This window comes from Protopterus annectens, chromosome 7.part0 (genome assembly GCF_019279795.1).
Source record: "Protopterus annectens isolate FY-2018-M chromosome 7.part0, PAN1.0, whole genome shotgun sequence".
Classification (NCBI taxonomy): Eukaryota; Metazoa; Chordata; order Ceratodontiformes; family Protopteridae; genus Protopterus; species Protopterus annectens.
In genome coordinates this window covers 1,193,182,047-1,193,203,809 of record NC_056739.1, presented here as the reverse complement: position 1 = coordinate 1,193,203,809, position 21,763 = coordinate 1,193,182,047, and positions in this window count along the sequence as shown.

Genomic DNA, 21,763 nt, shown 5'->3' with positions numbered 1-21,763 from the left:
GCATGCTGCTACAACCATATTGCCAGATTCGCCACTGGCTCTACATACAGGACACACCACTGTCAAAACCTTAAGCTCCTAGGCTGGCTAGAATTGCCCTCCTTACTTCAGCTCAATCAGCTCATAGTAGCGCACAAAGTTCTCAATCGACCTGAAAATACTCCCACACTCAATAACATAATCAAGCCCTATAGTAACTCACGGTCACTTCACTTATCTAACAAACTGTTGGTCCAAACACTCAAAACTAACAACTCAGCTGGAGACTCCCTGTTTGCCGACTGCATCGGCAAAACTTGGAATTCACTTCCAGCTAACCTTACTCTTGAATCCTCTCTAACCCATTTCAAAAAAAGTCTCAAGCAGTATTTTATAACACACTGGCTATGTCCCTGTTCCAATCCTGACTAACCCCTTATTTACTTTCACATTCTATATAGTACTACATGCATTTTTGTATTGCTCAAAACTATTAGTTGTAATCTACTAGTTTTTTTTAAACAATGATACACTGTGAATCTTTCTAGTCTTTTGATGAGGTCAATGCTTAATATATTTTGTAAAACATGCTTTACTCTTTTTGTGTATTATTACCTGTATAACTGAAGCTTTTCTCTCCGGGCCTCCGCTGAAAATGGACATGTGTCCAGTCGGACTATCCCGGTCAACAAATGTAAAATAAATAAATAAAATAAATAAACCAATTAACAAATAAAGGAGCAGCTACTACTTTTTTACATAAATACATAGTCAGAGAGGCTTGATCAAATAGAATGAACAGCATCTGATGTATACCTCCCTTGGTCCAAAAAAAGCATACAGATTTGTGATCAATGCCATAATTCCCAGTTCAACATGAGCCTGGTTGAATTCTTCTGGGGTAGGAACACCCCTCCATGAGGAAACTCTATAGCTCTCCCACAATGAGACTTTAATTATTTCTTTCAGAAAAGACACAATGCCCAAACCTTGGATATCATAATGTAATCTTCATTCCATACAAGAAAGGTTTCTATGGCATATACTCAATCAGTCCCCATTTTACTGACCCATTAGATACAGCCATGCCCATTCTTGCTATAAATGAATGGAAGCCCTATATAACTTTATTGGAGGTCAGTTGTTGAAAACAATATCTACATCTCCTCTGGGGTATAATTTCTAGATAAAAATATGGGGTATCCATATCACATATGCTTAGTTTAATATAGGCACTGTTCATAACACAGTCTTTTTTAAAGAACCTAACTTAAGAGGAGCTGGAAAATATGCAATATGCTTATCTTAATATCTCCAATTAACATTAATGATCATGATTATACATCTAGTAAACAACATTGGAATATATACATATTAAGAATTTTTAAATAAATAAAGGTGGGGATCATACTGTTCAAAATAGGGAATGCCCAAATTTCTCAGCTGAACTGCAGTATTTCTTTCCCAGTTCCTATTGCATTACTCTTGAGCAAATAATCTTCCCAAACATTTTTCGTATCCCCTATGAACCAGGGATAAAATGCACTTCTCCACCAACATATCAGACATCTCTATTTTGTTGATAACTAGTGTTAGGTCTGTGAACCATAGCATACTAGTTAGAAAAATACTTTTAAAACTGCTGGATAGGTCACATGAAATATCAGGTTTTGCTTTCGTAACCTCATAAAACTGGATGTATTGTTCCGCTGTTTGTAGTGAACAGTCACTATTAAAAGAAATTCTCCTTTTTCCCCATGTAACAGACTCTATCAGTTTTCCACAGTTTTGGTAAAATTTGCTTTTTAAAGTTCCATGACTGAAATCATACATATATAGTCAACAGATGAACAAGTATTACTCCAAAACATGGTGAAACAACTTGATAACCACATTCCAATTTAATAAAGTTGACCAGAATTTCAGACATCTCAGCAAGTTTGTTCATCACATGTGATAAGCAGTCCAAATATTCTTCCCTTTCTGGCACTCTGATAAATTAGATTTATCTTCCAGTTCTATTAACCTAGTTAACATTTCCACTAACTTTATTTAAGACTAATGAACCTGATCCTTGAATAACTTAGTCCTCAATTGCAAAGACAGAATAGCATCTGTATGACTGTAGAGCAAAACAGTCTATATAACCTCATGCATGCCTAAAGTTACCATAAATGTAATCAGTTTAGCATTCATCTGTTGCAGATTTAGAGTGGTAAGAATAAAACCTCCACTAGAGTCACAAGAATAGTGGTAGTTCTGACTTTCAGGTAATGCCACAGTGACGTACAGGCCACAGTGACATACTGTAAAGAGAGTAAGCGTTAGACTAGTTGGGGTCTAAGGGGAGGATGACGGTGGGACACCCCACTAAACCTTGGTCAAAGTAGACTTGTACAGCCAGGGCTGTAGAACTCTGAGGGTCAAAATGCTCTGTGATGCCTTTTATGTCTTATTTTGAACGATAATTACTTAGGTATTCATTTTTTACTGCTAACCAGAAGATGTATGTATATACCTTATGGTGTGTGTGTGTGCATGTGTGTACATATGTGTGTGTGCATGTGTGTGTGTGCGTGTGTGTGTGTGTGTCTGTGTGTGTGTGTTTCACATATGCACCCATACAAATTGGCATTGCCCTGGCGAGTGAGGTTTATCAAGACACACACACACACACACAAGTTGTGTGATTTATTTGCTGGACTACATGCATCTTTTGCCTTCATTTTTTTTAGTTCTTGCAAGTTGGAGGAAAGCGAGTTCACCTACAGCATGTCTTTGAGGAGTTGAGGAAAACCACAGCACTTGGAAAAATCCACACAGACACAGGGAGGGTATACCTGCTCCACACAGAAGGAACTGCACCAAGAGCTCTGTGAAAAACTGAGGGGCTGCCAGCCCAGCCAGATAGAATTTTATAAATAATTCTATGTCATTGTAAATATTAATGCGATCCACAGGCTTGTGTAACAGATGTAAGAAAACTGTGTTATGTTCTGAGCTTCAGAAATGTAACCACAGTGCAACCTGCTGGAAGAAAGCTGATGAGTAAAGCATTTTATAACTGTTTGATCTCAAGGTAGGAGACAGGATGTCTGAGCTAGGAAATTCTTTCTATTGTTCTAAGACAGAGATAATTACTAGGTCTTACATGTAAAGTGTCTTTTATTGTTGTGACTTCCTGGCAGGTGCGGATTACAAAAAGAAATGTTAAAATTTTAAATTCTGTGAGCCTGGGAAACAAGTAGACGTGTCAAGAATAATGTAATCTGAAATGACTCAGCAGTAATATGTATTATCAATTTAAGACTTTCTCAGAGAGAAATACTGAGCATTTTGTATTTGGTTCTGAAGCTGACAACAACTCACCAGCACTTTGCGCTGTAAGTAGAATTTAGAACAGTAATTTCTCTTAGAGATAGATAGGAATATAACCAGATTAGTCTAGTTGTTTTCTATATTTATGTGAGACTATCCTACAATGTTGTTTTAAAGTATTTTCCTTTGATTTCTGAACTCTCTAATGTCATTGTGTTGAGTTAATAAGTACTGTCTTATGTTTTTATTATTTATTATTAAATATTCTTAAACATTTTAACTGTGGCTGTTTTGTGTAGAGATAAATTAAGCTCTTAGATACTTGCATGTATTTGGTGATACTGTATAAGCCACTCCAATAGCCTTAGCCCTGGGTTACACTTACTATTTGGATAACAGTAATATTGCACAGTAGAATTGGACACCCTTTGGTAAGGTCCTTTATAGTAGCTGATAAGAGTAGTTGGTGGTAGTGGATTACTACCTTATAGCCTGGGAAGAAGAGGGCATAGCTAGTGGACCTGTACCAGCCTTCCCCAGGAGTGTCTGTGTGTTTGTATATATGTATAGATGTACAACACTCAGAGAATGGACATCTCAACCTTTCTACAGAGGACTTAAAAATCCATCTGGAGCTAAAAAGACTTGACTTGGATGCCAAGCATTTGGAAATAGAAGCAGCAGATGGACTGAGGTGTCTAGAGAGTGAGGAAAATTAGAAACTGTGATGTCTGCAGGCTGAAGAGAATGAGAAACTGCTACACCTGGAAGCTGAGGAGAAGGAGAGGCAGAGGCAACATGAAAAGGAGATGCTGACTCTTCACCAGAGTCATGGAGGTAATGGGGAAGGGAGTAACTGAACCCCAGAAGCAACAAAGGTCAGTAAATCTCTTCCACAGTTTACAGAGGGGGATAATTTTGACAGTTTCATTCATATGTTTGGGAGGGTATGTAAAAAGTAATGATGTTGACCAAAGGTGCTGGCTACGGTTCCTGACCCCCCTTACTCCATGGTAAAGCTGTAACTATTTTGTCCAAAGTGTCTGACAAAGATTTCTTACATTATAATGCTGTAAAGAATTTTTTGCTGAATTTTTTATGTTAACACCTGAAGCTTATAGGAAAACTTTTCGAAAGGATAGACGCAAGGTCGATGAAAATGTGTGTGAATATGTTGCTGAATTAAGCACTTATTTTCATAGATGGGTGGGTGGATGTCAGGTCACCACATCGGAAAGACTGGCAGACCTTTTGGTGAGGGAACAAGCCCTTAGCACTTTGCCTGAGGACATGAGGATCTAGTTAGCTGATAGACAATGCTCCATTGTAGATGAGTTGGGAAAGAAGTGCGACCTATACCTAGCAAGCAGAGCATCACTGCACAGGAAAGGGACACTCACTGCTCCTTATGGGTCTAAAGGAACCCGTGGTGGGCAGCCCAGACTGCCCCAACAGACTCTGACAGTAGCAGGGGAAGCCACTAGTCCAGGTACATGTCCATGACCTAGGGTTAAATGTTTTGAATGCAACCAGTGGGGCCATGTACATATAGATGTCCATGGTGGCAAGGTGGGGAACAAAAAGTGAGTGGGAATGACAAAATGCCAATAGTAGGTTGTCTTGAGACAACAGGGGTACCAAACTACCATCCTGCAGATGTCCTGATAGGGAAGTATTTGATAATGCAGTACCATGTGCTCATGCAGTTACACATAGTCAGGTTAGGAGACAAGCATGTGGGTCTGGTAGCCTGGGAGAGACCTAGTCAGACTGCATACTTGCAGCCAGGACTGGTGAGGTGGTTACTTTAGGGAGGGAGCTACTCTGTAGCAGTGAGACTGAAGGTGAGCCACAGCTGCTTGTGGGCACTGATGGTCCCTTGGACAGAGTGACTGCAAAGGTAGAGGTGAGTAGTAGTACCCAGGCTGACAGTGAGGCACCGCTGTCAGAGGATGCCAGACTTCCTGTGGGAGGGGAGCTGGGAAGTGTTACAAAGAGAGTTGAGACAGGCTCATCTCTCAGACCCTACATCACAAGGCCTGAGAGAGGTAGTTAATGAGGCATCTGATTTTCATGGGAAGGGGTATTCTGTATACTGGGACAAAGAATTACTGTATAGAGAGTGGACCCCTGAGGGAGGGCTACAAGGTGAGAGAATACAGCAGTTGGTAGTGCCTAGAGCCTACTGTCTGGCACTTCTAACCATAGCCCATGATATTCCCTTTGCAGGTCATATGAGCATAAAATGTATAAAGAGATGTTTTATGCAGAACTTGTATTGGTCTAGGATTTCCAGAGATATAACAGGGTACTGTAGGACCTGTGAGCAGTGCAAAAGATAGGCAAGGCAGGAGACAATGTGAAAGCTCCTTTGATGCCTTTTCCTGTGATTGAGAAGCCATTTCAGAGGGTAGCTATGGATATTGTGGATATCCTATTAGTAGTAGATTATGCTACCAGATAGCCTGAGGCAGTGACTTTGTCCTCTATTAAGGCAGAAAAGGTGGCAAATGCTTTGTTAGATATCTTCAGCAAGGTAGGTTTTCCAAATGAAATACTGACTGACAGGGGTGCCAATTTCATGTCAGACCTACTGGCTTGTCTGTGGAAGTACTGTGGGGTGAAGCACTTAAAGACCACCCCATACCATCCCCAGACTAATTGTCTTATTGAGAGGTTAAATTCTACACTCAAGTCCATGCTGCAAGCATTTGCAGACCAGTTTAAGAGGGAATGGGACAAATATTTGCCCCATCTGTTGTTTGCTTACAAAGAGGTTTCCCAGGAATCCGCAGGTTTTTCACCCTTTGAGTTGCTGTATGGGCATAAGGTGAGGGGGCCTCTATATTTAATTCAGGATGAGTGGGAAGGTGAGTGTGAATCTCACAAGGAGTCTGTTGTGGCATATGTCCTAAACCTCAGGACAAGGCTGAGGGAACTCATGAGCTTGGCCCAGGAGAACCTGGAAGAACCCCAACAACAGAAAAAGGTCTGGTATGACAGGAATGCTTGAGCTAGAGAGTATGCTGTAGAGTAGCAGGTAATGGTTCTCATTCCTGTCAGACACAACAAGCTGCAAGCAGCTTGGGAGGGACCCTACAAGGTGGTAAGGAAAGTCAGTGATATTAACTATATGGTAGAACTGATATGCAAGAGGCAGGGGTACAAACTGTACCATGTTAACATGATGAAACCTTACCATGATAGGGAGGCCCTTGTGCTGAGTATTTGCAGTGGATTACAGGAGGAGTCTGAGGGAGATCCAGTGACTGATCTCCTCAGTGATGCTCGGACTGACATCTCAGTGGAAGGTGTAGCAATGTCCGAGCAGCTATCTTCTACCCAGGTTCAAGAAATCTGAGCAGTGTTACAGGGGTTTGTGGCATGTTCACTGAGAAACCAGGGTGCACCCACCTGGTGCAGCACCAGGTGAATACAGGACTCCAAAGGCCTATCAGGCAGGCCCCTTATAGGGTGCCTGAGAGAGTCAAACAGACTCTGAGGGAGGAGATACAGTAAATGTTGGAACTAGGTGTAATTCAGAAGTCCAACAGCCCCTGGGCCTCCCCAGTGGTGCTGGTGCCAAAGAAGGATGGCAGCACCGGGTTCTGTGTGGACCACAGGAAATTAAATCGTCACACAGAGTCAGATTCTTACCCCATGCCTAAGAGAGATGAAGCCCTAGAGCAGCTGGGTGGAGCTATCTTACCACCATTGATCTTACCAAGGGTTACTGGCCAGGTGCCCTTGACTCCCAGTGCTAGAGAGAGAGATCAGCCTTTGTGGCTCCTTTTGGCTTGTATGAGTTCCTGCAGATGCACTTTGTGATGAAAAATGCCCCAGTGACTTTCTGGAGACTATTAGGTCATATCCTAGCAGGAGCAGGAGGATTTGCCCTTGCTTACCTAGATGATATTGCCATCTACAGCCATTCCTGGAAAGAGCACCTTCAGCATGTCAGAGAGGTGCTGGGCAGACTACAGAGGGCAGGGTTGACCATTAAGCCCTGCAAATGTCAGGTGGGCATGGCAGAGATCTCCTACCTGGGACATAGAGTGGGGAGTGGCAAAATCAGGCCAGAATCTGCCAAAGTGGAAGCCATTTAGGCATGGCCTGCATCTGTTACCAAAAAGCAGGTGAAGACATTCTTAGGGACAGCTGGGTACTTCAGAAAGTTTGTCCCCTGTTATAGTACCATAGCTGCTCCCCCCTCACAGACCTGACAAGGAAAAACAGGCCAGATAAGATAGTGTGGACCATAGCATGTGAGCAGGCATTCCAGAAGCTTAAAGAAGCTTTGGGAGGACCCCCTGTGTTAGTCAGTCCAGATTACAGCAAAGACTTTGTTGTGTAGGTGCATGCTTCAAACCATGGGGTGGGGGTTTTACTTAGCCAGATTTCTTCAGAGGGGGAAGTGCACCCAGTGGTTTATCTCAGTTGTAGGCTGCAACCCAGGGAGGAATGCTATGCAGCTGTAGAAAAGGAATGTCTAGCCATAGTGTGGGCACTGCAGAAACATCAGCCTTATCTGTATGGAAGAAAATTCACTGCAATTACAGATCACAATCTGCTAACATGGTTACATTGAGCCAGCTGGCAAAATGCCAAGTTACTAAGGTGGAGCCTAGGGTTGCAAGCATATGATATGTCAGTGCAACACTATAGTGGGAATAGCAATGCCAATGCAGATGGACTGTCAAGATAGGGAATAGGGTAATGTATACCCAGATAGATGTAGCCATCTCAAGGCAAAGCTTCTCAAGGGACACTTGAAAAACTAGCTTGAGTTCGCAGGGCAGGAAGAAATGTGAAAAACTGAGGGGCTGCCAGCCCAGCCAGATAGAATTTTATAAATAATTATATGTCATTGTAAATATTAATATGATCCACAGGCTTGTGTAACAGATGTAAGAAAACTGTGTTATGTTCTGAGCTTTGAAAATGTAACCACAGTGCACCCTGCTGGAAGAAGATGAGGAAAGCATTTTATGACTGTTTGATCTCAAGCTAGGAGACATGATGTCTGGGCTAGGAAATTCTTTCTATTATTCTAAGACAGAGATAATTACTAGGTTTTACATGTAAAGTGTCTTTTATTGCTGTGGCTTCCTGGCAGGTGTGGATTACAAAAAGAAATGTTAAAATTGTAAGTTCTGTGAGCCTGGAAAACAAGTAGAAGTGTCAAGAATGATGTAATCTGAAATAACTCAGCAGTAATGTGTACTATCAATTTAGACTTTCTCAGAGAGAAAGATTGAGCATTTTGTATTTGGTTCTGAAGCTGACAACAACTCACCAGCAGTTTGCTCTGTAAGTAGAATTTAGAACAGTAATTTCTCTTAGAGATAGATAGGAATATAGCCGGATTAGTCTAGCTGTTTTTTATATTTATGTGAGACTATCCTACAAAGTTGTTTTAAAGTATTTTCCTGTGATTTCTGAACTCTCTAATGTCATTGTGTTGAGTTAATCAGTACTGTCTCATGTTTTTATTATTTATTATTAAATATTCTTAAACCTTTTAACTGTGGCTGTTTTGTGTAGAGATAATGTGAACTCTGGGAGTACTTGCATGTATTTGGTGATATTGTATAAGCCACTCCAATAGCCTTAGTCCTGGGTTACACTTACTATTTGGATACCAGTAACAATGCACAGTAGAATTGGACACCCTTTGGTAAGGGCCTTTATAATAGCTGATAAGAGTAGTTGTTGGCAGTGGATTACTGCCTTATAGCCTGGGAAGAAGGGGTCATAGCTAGTGGACCTGTGCCAGCCTTCCCCAGGTATGTGTGTGTGTTTGTATATAAACCAAATCTCAAAGTTTGTGTGTGTGTGTGTGTGTGTGTGTGTGTGTGTGTGTGTGTGTGTGTGTGTGTGTCAGCTACTTGGGCAGGGACTTGAAACACTGGTTGGACAGTGAGGGCACTGATGGTTTTGGCTTGACTACTCGGCTGAGATCTGAACCCTATAGCTGTAACAGTGGGGAGTCTTATTGGGGATCTGAAGAGAAAGGGAGAAACCAGCCCTAGGCTGACTGTGATCTCTGTATGCTCTTAAAGGAAATTGTACTTTACTGTGTGTGTACTTGTTATCCTCCCTATTTGGACACCCCTCACTGGTGCTAGTGGTGAGGATTGAGGCTCCTTGATTACTGGGACAGTGCATGGGTGTCACAAACTCAACCAGAGATTTTGAGATGGCAACACTAATTGATGTGCCACTGTGCCAATGAGCAGTTGCTTTCACATGCATCCTACTCACACTACCAGTTATAACCACATATTGTGTACAATCCTGGTATAATGGAAAGCAAAAGAGATTATGGCAAATGTATTGCTCTTAGATACACTGCAACTCCACTCCCCCAACATACACTGATTTACACCAATTTCAGTAAACACAGTGCATTGTGTGACATGATCCCTATCAAGCCAGATCAATGCCTGCTAACTGTCCTCAAATAACAGTAGGGGTCAGTCACTTCTATCCACAGGCTGCCTTTGTAACCATCAATTACAGCCACTTTATTGACCATGTGCATACCTCAGATTTCTGCTAATGTTCTCAAAATGGCCACAGTAAAGTATTTACCATGATTCACATAATTGTACCATACAATAGCCATGCAAAGCCAGATTAAAGAATGTTTACCTTGATCAAAACACAGCAGGTCCAGGTATTTTATCCACAGACAGCTTGTATGCTTAATTGTAATTAAATACAAAATTGTCAAAGTAGCATATTTTAATTTGCTTGACAAAAGGCAAGCAGCCATGGCAAGTCTAACACCACCAAGAAACAGACATAAATTAGTGTGCCTCCACATCATAAATTATTTTATAGTTAATAAAGATTTCTTTCTGTTTTACCTGTTTTATCCTTTGCATGATTTTGTGACAGCCAAAGCTTGTAATGGCACTACTCAAGTACAAGGCTAGACTTAGCTGAGTCTGGAACCAAGGCAACAGGGTGATAATTAATATTCAAAGTTAAGAAAATACATTGGTGTTTCAAATGTAACCCCAAAGTCCAGGCAGACAGAAACAGTGATTTAGTGTAATAATTATTCCACCTTTTCCCAGCTGACCACTTCACATCCCACACACTGAGGGAAGTAGCAGAGGCCTAACATATGATGTTCTAGCAAAGATGTACAAAAGCAATTATTCAAACAATTGTAACACAAATTATGAAGTGTGTATCCCCAACACTGATTTTTCACTGAGGCTAGTCAAGTGTCATTGAAGAACCCATTAGAGCCACAGCCTAAAACTGAGAAAACTCACCTGAATTGTAAGATTCACTCCCCAGTCAGTACTACTGCAGACAATCCCACAACATCTGCATTACATAGGGTTGGTGGGAAAAGTATTACGGGTGTATGGACACCTGTGAATCACAATAAGCATGAGTGGGTGGGTCAGTGACTCTGGCAGGGATGTAGAGTAATATATAGTAGTCATGCAGCCTATAGAGACATTAAAGAGTGAAAGTGTTAAGAAATGTAGGGACTGTGTTCCCAGTAAAATATTATCATGGCATTGCCCACACCTTAACACAATGATGTAATGTCATGTATTTTCCCACTATGTAATGGTGGCACTGCACCTAATCACACTAACTAGCTGCCAAATGGTGTGCATCATGCTATCAACCTCAATATGTGTGTGACCGCAAGAGGGCCAGAATATTTCTTTGAACTGTGACCTAATGAGTGGCCATGGCTTCTAAGGGCATTGATGTTGGCAAGGCATATAGTTGGTGCTGTAATGCAAGCAAGATCTTTCTTCACCTGCTATATAGGAGAGCCTGAATGAGTCTATTATGAGAGTCTCCAATATAAAGCAGATGCCTGGCACAGTCCTGCCAGGATGTTAATTGATGCCACTGGCATTCCTTGCACTGGTGAGGAGTGCTGGCATCACTTTGGTGACCTGACAAAACACCATTATGATTATCTTGAGCCAGTGGGAAGAAGATGTCTGAGAGAGGTCCCTTGAGATTTAATGTAAGTATGCAGGGCTGATCAATACCCTGTTATTTTCCTTAAATGTAAAAGGGCCTTTATTGAATATTTAATTGATGAGAATGGGGTGTCTGCCCAGGCAAAGGGGTGGGTATGACCAGCTCTCTGACTGTCTGCTGTGTATATGCAATGTTTTACAGTATTTAACGTGCAGGGTGGTTGCTACACCCCCTGAGCAATTTTTATGGCCCAGTCAGGGAATACATGGAACTTTGTGGGAGGGGGTGTTGGGTTGTATAAATAAGATTACAATGCTTGCAAATCACCTGCTGATACCTTTGTCTGTTGGACATGATGCCTTCTCTGCCTGTGACACAGCAAGGCACCCTCATAGGGTCACGGTGATACCACTGTGCAAGTACACATGATATGCCCTTGAAAACGTCCTTCCTAGAATGTGCACAGGTCAAGTACTCCCCCCACCCATTACATCTTACATACAACATCTCCTTCCTACTCTGTAGCTTCCACACTGTTCACACAATCCTACCAAAGGGAGCAGTGGCATTGGACAACTGGCAACACGTTCTACAAAGGTACCAAGGCAGAACTATCCAAGGTAGCCCATTAGTATAGGTCTGTAGTCAAAATTAAGTGGCATTCACACTGCATAGCTGAAACACAAGCAATAATACTGTCTGTTTGCTTTCCCTCTACCTTTCTTTGTCATTATCCTTCTTTTTAATGTTTTATCTGATGTCTGTTGCTTTATTTCTATCCATTTATGTTATAATTTTCTGCAGCATCTGGCATAATTTCTCACCCCACTGTCAGGCCTGGTCTTCTCCTGCAAGGCCTCCACCTGGCTTCAGGCCTGCCTCCTTGTTGAGTACATTGAGAGTGGCATAACAGCATTGCAAGAGGCCTCTAGTTGTCATTTACTGGAGGGGAGTGCTTTTGTTCCATCCAGTGGCACTGCCTGGGCTCACAGTTTGTCATCCAGCAGGAGCTCCCCGGAGGTGGTAGAGGAAAATGGTGGACTGGTGGCTTGATGCCCACATTGACTGACTGGAGAAGGTCTTTGTGTGACTTCAGCAATTTCATTGCTGCTTGGATTTGCCATCACCACCACCTCAGTCAATGCCTAGTGGAGAGGTCAGTCACAGTGGTGACTGACATCTTCCTTGAAGTAGTCCAAGCAGTATGGTAACAGGAGCAAAATAGCCACCCTATTCCCTATCATTGTGTCCACCCTTTCTTGTCTGTCACTTCCCAACCCTGTTTGTTTACTAACCCCCACCATCACCAATGTCCTCCCTCTGTTTCTAGGGTCTATATTATTACAGCAAAAGTTTAGCTTGTTGAACACTGAAACGTCGACAGCTAAACAATGAATGCTTATAACCGCGAATGGCCAGTTCCACAAATTTTTTATAGGGAAAAATTTGCTTGGCTGTTATCGGGAATTTGTCCTTTTCCTCAATGTAGAGCGATCTCAAAGCTGGTATATTTAGTTAGGGGAGTGTGGGGGTGAAGCCTCCCACTTAATTAGGATTTCAAAGTTTGTTTTAGGGTCCGACGTTCAAGTGAAGTTTTTCCCTATGAAAAACTTCACAGAAGTGGCCATTCACTGTTTTAAGCTTTCGCTGTTTAGCTGTCGATGTTTGGGTGTTCGACAAGCTAAGCAGTCGATTTTATAATATAGACCCTGTTTCTATGGCTAAACTTTCATTGTCAACATCAACTCTTTTGTGTCAGCATCTCCCCTGTTGGTCTTGTTCTGTTTTATGTCTTTTTGTGTGACTCTGTTTCCATACCTCTACCCCTTTTCCATTCCTCTGCCTACATCCTTACCCCATCGTATCCTTCTGAAAATGTGCACCTTTCCTACAAAAACGTATGCCCTCCTCCCCATTCCCATTCTTACCTTCCCTTTTTTTCTTGTGTGTTCCTCTGCTTGCTCTACCCTATACACCCATTTCGTCTTCATTAAAAAAATAAAAACATAAATAGGCATTGGTGAAAGCCATTTAATGTGTCTTCCAGCCATTCTCATAGGGTTATGATGTAGCAGATTTAAAGGAGGTTAGTTGTGTATATGCTGCTTGCTTACTACTTGTGTTTTCAACATGCCTGGCCACAGTTGCAGGAATCACTGTCTGTCTACCAAGCCTGTGATTTCCATGGAGGTTTTGTTAAGAAGCTTGGACTATGAGTTTCCTGCTAGTAACTGATAATTACCTTCTGGCCATGTTGCACTCCTCAAAATCTTTGTGAAAGCCTTTGTGCAATAGCAGAAGGCATGTTTCTGAATCCCAACCTTATTTACTAAGACTTTTTCCTCGTTCATTTTTTTAACGCGGGAGAAATAGGTAAGAGTAAGAGTTAGAAAACAAGAACATCTTATGGATATTGAAATAAATTCTCTAAGTAACCAGATGGGAAAAAAATTAGAGCATCATCATTCATCAGATTCATTAGTGGTGCTGATTTTGGTGGTGCATAAATGTACGTCTCATCTCAAAATAAATGTAGAAAGACTTATTTTGTAACTACGGAACATTTTCTTGAAATATAGCACTTTATTTCAATATGGAATAAACAGTGATCTAATAAGAAATCATTTGCTGTGAAGTATTTGTTATGGAGGGGTTATTTAAGTGTTCATTGATTTATTATTTAATTAACATAGTAATTAATTATTAGTAGTATATGCATGTATTTATGTAACTGGCATTTTCCTCTGGAAAGCTTGTGCTGAAGCACTATGGATTTTATTGAATTTTCTATGCGTCTCATATTTTTGCCTTGGGGTATTTCTGAATATTTAACTTATTCAAGTGTGAGATTTTTTCCATGTTTCATGTGTTCAGTAATACCCCCTACATCTTTTGTTAGGCATACCTCTAACAACTTGTTGGTTTATCTCAGCAATGGCTCCATTATTTTCCTTACTGCCAGATGAAGGATGTTCACCCGCTGCTGTACTACCAGTCTTATGAAGGGGATTCACAACTGCCATTTTTCAATCTTCAGGACCTCTGCCCTCCTTTCATTATTTGATAAACAGGCCAGTCAGTGGTGTTGTCAGTTATCACGTCCGTTTTCACCTTTTCTAAGTTGACTCTTGGCAGGATGCATTGACTGTCACTGAACTATTTATTTGTAAGCTTCTGTTAGTGCTTGATTTTTTTCCCTAAATGGACTGGAATCAGCTGTCATATTCTGGTCTTTCGTAATGCTTGTATTTCTTATCATTTTATGCCTAACACCATCCTTTGTATTTAGTTTCATTATTCTTTTGTATGATTCTTGTTTCTGCCTTCTTTAACGATAAATTATTTTCTACCTCCTTTTACCAAATAAGATGTTCTTCCTCTGTTTGGTGCTCTGATTGCTTTTCTAGCTTTTATATGTGTTTTTGATATTTTTTCTGTTCTGTGAATAGATTTTCTAAATGATACATATTGCTGATAGCTATTATGTTGGTTTTCTTGTTTTCTCCATTTGCATTTATGTTTTCTGCAAAGACTTGCTGCTGTTGCATTGGCATTCATAATGTTTCATCATTGTTCTCTTGTTTTTCTACGCTACTTTTGTGTCCTTGACACTCTTTTAAATTGCTGTTCGATTTGTTGTAAAACTCTGCACTCTTAGTTTTGACTTGCTGGACTATAGATAAGATGAACCATACTGCCTAGTGCCATTTTGTTTCTCAATGGCTGCTCATTTGCAGAACTGACATTGCCTCTCCTTCATCATTTGTAGACGAGCTCCAAGACAGGTTCTAGTACCAGTTGTCTGAGTCCTACTTTGATGTGGCTATAGTGAAGTTGCTTCATTTAAACAGCACACGTACTGAAATTCAGCATCAGCAATAAACTCCTCTCCCGGCACATGCACACACATGCATACCACAGACACACACACACACACACACACACACACACACACACACACACACACACACACACACACACACACGTATGGCAAATCACTGGATCTTCCCTCAAAATACTACTGTCATCTCTTTGCAGACTCACTGACCCCCAGGATAACAAAGATGAGTAATTTATGGCAATCCCAAGGTGCATCATTCCATCCTCCATGATGGAGGCATACTTAGATTTAAAATGGTTGGAAAGATGGTACAGTATATAAAACATTAATACCCCATTCCTGTACACAGTTAATACCTATAAAATTAAATAAAAAGCATTCAGTATGAAATGATGATTAATTTGTTTCACATGATATATTCTAATCAATATTGGTATGTGCCAAGCAGGAATATATCCCAGACTACTGTTATTCTTCAGATTACAATAGTTATGTGGGACTCCAGAAAAATAAGGAAGAGGCATCATTAATAAGTTATGATACTACGAAATCATTCAGTCTTCTCAATAGTACATTTATGTTTTCAGTTTTCCAACATTATAAGGTTTCACATCATTAAAATACTTAAGTAGAAAACTTCGACCAAGATACAGCACTGTCCAGTTCTTTAAATAGTGAACCTCAAATTTTTCCTCTTTAAATCAGATATAAGACAAGAGGGCTTCCCTCTTCCTGCCAAGTTATTTGTCATAACTACAAATCTGTTACTTTACTGACTGTCAAATATGTAAGACGATATCAGTATCGCAGACAAAAGAACATTCACTTCTAACACATGCAAATGATATTTTGTTATTAACTTTCCACTATAATTCATTTGCACCTCCTTTAAAAACTTTTTCACAGAGCTGAAACATATAAGTAGGCTTTATAGCTAATTACATGAAATATTCTGGATTGCAATTCTTTTGCTGTTCTATTTCTTCTCTCCTCCATGACTATTAAGCCTTCTTTTCCACATGGCTCCATATACCCATTCATTACTTGAGATATGAGAGGTCCATTGCCCATTCATTCCTCTCAGGATGAGAGCAGAGTTTCAAAGAGTGGCACACTCATCTGCATGGGCAGGTTTTTTGGTTTAAAATGTCTAATTCCACTGTGCATGCCCATTAAGCAACCAAGGGGCTCTCTGTTGAATGAGCATCTCACTTTTGCAAATGATACAACCCCTTCATGATTACCCTACATGTCTTGTAGTTAGCGCTGTCATGTGGTTTCTTTTCTCTACCATGGACTCTGTCATGAGACCTAGGCATGCTCCCCACATCCCCTCCCAAAAAGAAGCAAGCTGGCCAACCTGCTTCAGTGTTCCCTTCTGCCTGTCATTTCCAATGGATGCCTGGATCACTAGCTGAACCCAGATCACCTGAGTCATATGTAGGGCTTTAGCCCCTACTCCAAGGGAGAAGGCAAATTCTGATTATATAGAGGGGAATTTTGGGTCTGTGAGATATGAAATTTCAGTTGTACAAATTAATATTCTCAGAAATGTATTTCCCCAATGCTAATAAAAATACTCTGTAAGTTGCTTTTCAAAAATTCCAACAAAAGGTTAAAGATAAACTTCAAGATTTTGTTTATCATTTCTCCTTGTAGGAATCGATAAATGTGATCAAAACCTATAGTGCTTCTATTCTTTCATTTCTAGTGTTTTATTTGTTTGGTATTTGTAGAATAGAACAAATCCATACTTTAAGACATGTCCTAAAATTTTTATGGTGAGGATATGATGAAGAATATCGTTAATAAGACCAGTATAATATCAAAAATTTGCCTTTCCTGATTTGAACCTACATACAAAGTTAGTACTATGTAAAAGTTTAATAGAATTTCATTAGTCTGTCTGTCAGGGGAATAAGGCTTTATAAAATATATCTATAAAGGAGATGTACAAGAGCCCTGTAATTTTTTTAAACTTTTACACATATTATAAATAACTTATTATGTGTGTATGTATGTACCCTGGTTGTCATTCTCATTAAAAACAAGCTTTTTGCTGACTATAGTTTTATAGCCTAATTATACAATGTTTCCACTTCTGAAGTTATGAGAAAAACAAATAACTTGGCCATAAGTGAATATGAGAGTGTTTTAGCTTCAGATTCAAATAGCAATTTCATTTCATCTTTTTATGTGCTTTTTGTTTGCCTACCTTCTGACTGCCTGCCCCCTCTTCCGATTAGTCTTAGCCCATTTGTTTCTGGTTCGTGACAATGTGGGTGCAGACTTTGGAGAGAGACAATTGGAGGGAGCTGTCATCCAGGCAGACATAAAGGCTGTCTTGGTGCTGTGGTTATCTGAGGACTATCTACCTTCCGTGGTTACTCCCCCTCCACAGGCCAGCTGAATGAGCAGCATGTCACCAGAGTTATCTTACTGCCTCTGTCCCTGTTGTTTCCACTTATTTTACCCCGCCAGAGCTAAGCCCCAAAGTCCTCATTAACTGGGCTGTCTGAGGTACTTTTTTTCTAATTAGCTCTAACACCAGCCTGGGTCTCAGTTGCTCTCTTTTGCTAACAAGTTTCTATTTGTAGGTAGCAGACAGCTATCTAGGCCTCTAATCCCTCCTCCCCAGGTGGGCAAACCAGAATTGGTCCATTGATTACCTCTCTTCCCCTTCTGGTTTCTCCAGTGTCTGACCTGTTAGTGAAATTTGAGTCATCTTTTAACACACCTAGAAATGTCTTCAATTTATAATTTTACCTTATAAGAAGATAAATTAAAACATTTTAAAAATGGATGTAAATTTTATATCTGACTGAGAGACATTTCTGTCCAGTATATATACTATATAGTTTCCATTAGTTTCCTCTTCATTTGTATAAAACTGACTTATCAAAATGTTGGCATTCTGGTCATTCTGCAATTAATATCATTAATTGCTGGTGAACTTGTCTCCAGGTTTTTCTGTGGTGGTCAGAAACCAAACTGTTATTAAGTATAGCTTTAGGAAAAGATCTTCTCTTAATACCAATTCCTTTTTATAGGGTTTACAAAAAGTGTTCATTTTTTTATCAAATAATTATTAACAGGACAACAAAAAAGATTAACACTGTTAATTTGGAAGACAAAAATTATTCATTTATGGCCAGATCCTGGTGGGATATATTTATTAATTTCTGCGTCCATAACATAATATTACAGGGTCCAAAATCAGCTTCAAATGACGTGGAAATTGTGATCTCTCTTTAATCAACAGGATATGGTATGAACATGCAAAAAAGTTGAATTTTATTTACATTTTCTTATACTTTAAAATTTGTACTGTCTTTTGTAACTTTTTTTTTTGTCTCCTGTATGTATCCCTTTCAGGTTATCTTAGTGTTTTCCTCAAGAGAAGTTATATATTAGTTATATTGGAAAAATTAATACTTTTTGCTAAAGCTTACTACTGGTTAAAGGGTCTCTCTAATTTTTATTGCTAAATAAGCTTACTGCGTTAAGGTCTCTTCTAATTTTTTATTCATTTCTATATTTAAGAACCTCCTTCAGTGGTGGTGATCTCAGTAGAGTAATTTCATTAAATAAAAGCAAATGGTAGATTTGTTTAGAAAAGGGTGAGTGCATTTGGTCAATATCTGTTTAATCGACTGCATTTGGTCTATTATACAGTCAACAGGTGTACAGCATCAACAGTCCCTGGTAGTGGAATATTCCCTTTCCCCATGGACTGTGAATCTTGGAGTTAGCATGTATAATTAGCAGGGGGTATGGGGGTACAGGGGGTCTTGCCATCCTGCAAGAAATTATGTTTTAAAGTTGCATTCACCAAGGTTTTTCCTTGGCGCATGTGAACTAGGAAGTCAATGTTTCTGTTTTTGATGTAGAGTGATTTACCTTAATGATGTCAACATTTGTGTTAGTCAATCAACTGAAGGTAAATTATATAAATAAATATATATATATATATATATATATATATATATAAATATATGTGTGTGTGCGTGTGTATACTAATAATGAATGAAAACACCTACTGTCGACTGGCAAAATGTCGACGTTGGCACTACAGTATGCCTCTTCCAAGAAACAGCCTTAGTGCCTACAGTCTTTAACCTTTAAAAAACTAGAATAAAACATAATTTTTGGCAGGGGTCAGGCTCCTCTGCACCCCATTCTCCTTCTTAGTTTATATGTGTGTGCGTGCGTGTGTGTGTGTGTGTGTGTGTGTGTGTGTGTGTGTGTGTGAGTGTGTGTATATATATATATATATATATATATATATATATATATATATATATATATATATATATATATATCCATTCTGTTGTTTGGTTTGTATCCTGTGATTTGGCCATCCATTATGCACATGTTTTATAACAGCTTGAAATTATTCATCATTCCTGTTTCTAATTCAAGCTATGCTCATCACATAGGCCTGTATTCTGTCTTCTACAGGCTGTTGAGGGGAGATCTATGCCTGGCATACAAGGCCTATAGATTCAAAATTATCCATTCTTAAGACTTAAATCTTGACTGTGATATAGACACATATGTGACACAGCCTACTGGAGACACAGGTATGTATCCCTGAAACTACCTTTTCTCTGAAACAGACTCCCCATCCATGTGAAGCAGAGTTCCTCCCTAACCCAATTCAATTGCAGCTTGGACAAATGGATGGGGAACAGGAAATGTACACTTGTCAAGGGTACCCCAACTTGTCCTAGATTTGGGATGCATGGCTAAGGCTTAAAAACTCCATTGTGGTCATAGCCAGTACAATGTCTGCAGCAATACATGTACTGCTTTGTAACTGAACCTTCTCACCTTAATGGTGATTATTGGGACACTTGGGCTGTGGTCAGTCTGGGGCTGGAAACTCCTGTGGCCTGATAGATATGTGGAGAACTGTTCATATGCCCATGTTTAGGTTTTTGTAGAAATTCTGCACTTAGGCCAGAGCTACTAGCATCACTTACAGAGTGCTAGAAATGGAGCTGGTGTTAGCATTTGTTACAATCTTCTGAAATCTTAGGCTTGAGAATTTTCCAAGACAATGTTACATCTTTATTTAATAAGTCTGTTAAAGTATTAGGCATTGTGGAAAGGTCTAGTACAAAATTGCCGAAGCAATTAAGCATGCCTAGGGTTTGTCTCACCTCAGCTACACAAGCTGGATCTTACAGGTCAGCTATTGCTTGGACATTGCTTCCATGTGGTTTAATACCACTAACACATATGATACAAAAAGTGCTGAAGATGTGTTCTGCTAAAGCAGCATTCATCTTGCTTTAGCTTCAGGCCTGAAATTTTGATTGTCTTTAGCACTGCCTCTAACCTTACATCAAGTGTTCCTTTGGCTAGGTCAAATACTAAGATGCCACTCACAACAACAATGACACCATCTAGAACCTTGACTAAATCAGTCATCTTATGGTGAAAGATGTTAGGTGCTGAGGTCAGTAGCATAGCACAGCTAGGGCAGAGTGAGAGGGGCAATGTGAGAGGGGTAATTCTGATCGCTGTTTAATGCATACTGGCTATTAAAAGCCAGCATTTGTGGTCAAACCTGAGTACTGTGGTGTTCCCTATGTGACCTAGGAGTACAGACACATTCAACAAAGTTCTATGTCTGTGGCTGTGCAGGGCTGTACACCATCTCAGCCATGATCTGTGAGTTTAAAATGAGGTCATCACAATGTTTTAAGACATGTCCTGCATCACCTGAAAGACACAACAGTGGACACTATTATGTGTAGCCTGGTGCTTGCTTAAATGAGAACTGTTAACCTGAGCCTATGTATCTGCCAGTCTGAACACCTACCAATAGATGACCTTGTGGGAAGTCACCTTGTACAAAACATTGGTAGAGGTTGCTCATGTGCCAGATGTGGGATTTATGGGAACTGCCTAGGGAGTGCACAGACAATTTTTGCATAGTACTCTGTGCTTTGTACACAATGTAGCAGTTGATGGTGTGAAAAGCCTCCCAGCTGATTTACTATACACTGTGTAGAGTTGATGGAGCCTTGTTGGCAATGTCATTACAGTCAGCAGCACCTAGGATCTCAGGAGAAATAAGCCATGATGTAAAATGCCCACATAGTAGTGGGTCTGTCCTCTGGTGTCTGTGGAAACCTGCATATGCTGCATCTTTGATGCCAAGGTTAATGACCTGGAGCTCTGCAATGTTTTTCAAATGTTTCAATTACATCCAGAGCCATCCAGGCTAATATAAGAATATTTTCTTGATTTACTGCACTTCTACTTTATACAGTCGTAGTAGTTATTTTGAGCATTTATTAAGTATTTATTTAATTTTGTGGAAAAATCATCATTTCTCTTTTTGTTGTTTTTTTCTAGTTCTGCTTGCCTTCAGATCACTTTGCAGAAGGCTAAATTAGTTAGGGACATAGTTTTGGTAGTTCCTTGTTTAATCTGTACTTGAGAGCTACTTTTGCTGTGCTTTTACATTAAGAAATTCCAGGATTATCCATCTTGTCGCAGAATATGTTTAGCTGGTCTCTGTAAGTTGGGCAGCACTCCAGGGATCTCAAAGTGTGTTTTTTTATTGGCTAGAGGACATAGGAGTCAGTTTTCCAAGCTTTTTTCTTTGCTTAAAGTAGTAAAGTTTGCAAAGCCATGTGGTCA